Consider the following 2,862-nt stretch of genomic DNA (forward strand, 5'->3'; position numbering starts at 1 on the left):
TATCGTAGACTGTCATTAACATATGGGATACGTTGTAGTCTGTTACTAACAAGATTCTATAACCAGGAAGAGATTCAATATTTTTACTCAAATCATGATCTTGTGTTTTCTAATGTGCCTATCATAGAGGATGTGAGTGGGGTAGCTAAGTACTATAGCATAAAGGTAGTTAAAGGATTCTTTCAGGCAACATTAACAATTAGTACATCTTATGCACACCACAATAATTTGACATGTTTGCTTACACCTGTAGAGAAAAGCTTTTTAGATCACACGGAAGAGAGAAGAAGGGCATTGAAGGGTAAACTAGAGAAAGGATTACAGCAACGGGCCTTTGCTAGTAGTGACGGTTATAGTGCAATTAGAGAACAAGGGAAGTTAGCTTTAGACGCACTACATGTAGGAAAGCTTTGCATATCCAAGACCAAATCATACTATGACAATGTGTTTGTGGGAATGAGTGAATGTAAGCGTGTGTTTTTGTTTCAGAGTAAATGGACATTCATGTTAAATAGACAGGATCCAGCAATCCCCGGGATTTATTATATATGTGGACCTAATGCTTATTACCGTCTTCCAAAGGGATAGTATGGGACATTTTATTTGGGGATAGTTTTCGCAAAGATATATCAACTTGACGATTTGAAAAGGTTACCAAAATTGTCTGAATTACATCGTACTAGACTTAAGAAAGAGACTGCTGCTGGTGTAGTAGGAGACATATTTGGGACGATAATTTCTTCAGTGGGAGTTATTATGAACTCCATAAAGATTCAAAAGTTGTCTACTATTGAGGATAACATGCTGACAAACTTTTCAGGGGCTATACTCCTGATGGATACTGAACATGCTGCGGAGGGGGCTATGACTCTTCAAAACAGTCTTGCTTTAGACATTCTTTTAGTGAAAAATGGCAGAGTTTGTAGATTGCTCAATGGGTGTAATTGTTGCGCTTACATACCAGATAATAGTAATGAGATTAGAAGTATGCTTACTAACTTGACTAGGGATAGTACGGACTTGAAGGATTTGAAAGAACCAGGTGTTTGGAAAAAGGTTGGGAAAGGATTTGCTTCAGTGGGAAATTGGATTAGTAACATTTGGCATGGGATATTGTCTAAAATATTACAGGGGATATTGATTGTTATAGATTGCTTATTTGGATCATGGGTGGCATGTAAAATTAGTAAAAGAATAAAATTGAAGATGGCGAAAAATAATAGGAGGAGGGAAGAAAAACAAAGGGAAAAATTATTCAGGGCAAGATCAAAGGGGAAACCAAGAAGGGAAGAGATTGATATGAGGGAATTTTAGTATGTAAAATTAGTAGGGAAGATTTGTGTGATGACAAGAGTCATCAGAGGAGGGATTGCTGGAGTGTGTCTTTTAAAATTAATATTAACATGAAAAGCTTACAATATATTGTGTAATGAAGCTGCATAAAAAATGTGTTAACGTAGAAATAATGCACATGTTTGAAATGTGCCCACGGGGAGTGGCTACCAATGTATACGAAGACTAATGAAAGTTATTAATGCTGAATTAATTATGTACTAATGTTTTTAATTTGTATTAACATATCAAAATTGGAGTTATGTATTAGGAGTTTGTTCATTAAGCAGTAGGCCTTAGTTTAGCGAAGGTCTGTGCCTAGCTGCCTGGTCTCATATTAAACTGTCTTTTTCTAACGTGCAATGTGCTATTTTGCTGAAGGACATGAAACTGTACTTTCCCAAAAGCTAGAGATGTGTGTAGCTGTAGTAAATTCTTTCTCATGGGACCCTACTTGCTCAAGGAGACATTCTTGCTGAATGCATCAGTGTAATTTGTAACAGGTGCAAGGCTGCCTGAAGTAGGAGAAAACAATGGAACTACTGACTGTAGCTTAAAATGTAACTTTTCTTACCTGACATTCCAACCGATGAAAACGTCAATAACATGGGCCAATCAACGACATGAGAACTGTGGTTTGTGTAAAACTCTGGTGAAGATTATTGGACGGAGATGGCGATGCACCAATGATTATCCATTGAGGAATTAGGAGTAAATTAGACAGTTTTGATTTAACCACATGACCCGAGGAGAAATCAGGCATTTATTGGACATTCCACTCCAAGCCATTCTTTGCCATTCTACTGAGCCATTTAGGCCATTTCGTTTGAGACTTTGCCGTTTGTTCGCCCTGTTACTCTAAACCACCCTTTACTTATTCCTTACCTGATACTTACTTCTCCTCTATATGAGGGAAGTTCTTGTTCCTTAGCTATGCCATACTGATACTTTGCCCTGTCCTTTCTTTGCTGATGATGCAAACGACTGATGTCCCGAGGACGAAGACTGACGATGTTTGCTGATCTGTTGGATGGGTAACTATCTGATGAAAATTGTAATTGTCTGTTTGCCTTTTCATTCTAGGTACCAACGCTCTTTGATAGAGGCAATAGTTAGATGTTTTCCAAATTTGTGTTTGCTAAATTGTTTTGCATGAAGCCCAACATGCTGATGCTAATACGAGGTTATTTAAGGTGTTCACTAAAATCTGACGCAAATAGACAAATGACTGAGTTCTTGCTTTGTTGAACCATGCACTACTGAGACTTTGCTAAGTTGCTTCTTAATAATTATGTGTTAATACTGAGTGAATATTCTCTATGCATTGATTAATTGTGTTTCTAATTGCAAATCTGAAGAGTTACTAATGAGATGAATTGCTGATGAGATTAACAGAAATGACTTTAGATTGTAACCAGTAGGGAAATAAATATCCTAACACTTAACTAAATTGGTGTGGTTATTCATGACTGAAAGATCATGGTGTGTTCACTTTATTGACTCTCATTAAAGGTTATTGATTAGCATGCT

Source organism: Pleurodeles waltl, chromosome 12 (genome assembly GCF_031143425.1).
Source record: "Pleurodeles waltl isolate 20211129_DDA chromosome 12, aPleWal1.hap1.20221129, whole genome shotgun sequence".
Lineage (NCBI taxonomy): Eukaryota > Metazoa > Chordata > Amphibia > Caudata > Salamandridae > Pleurodeles > Pleurodeles waltl.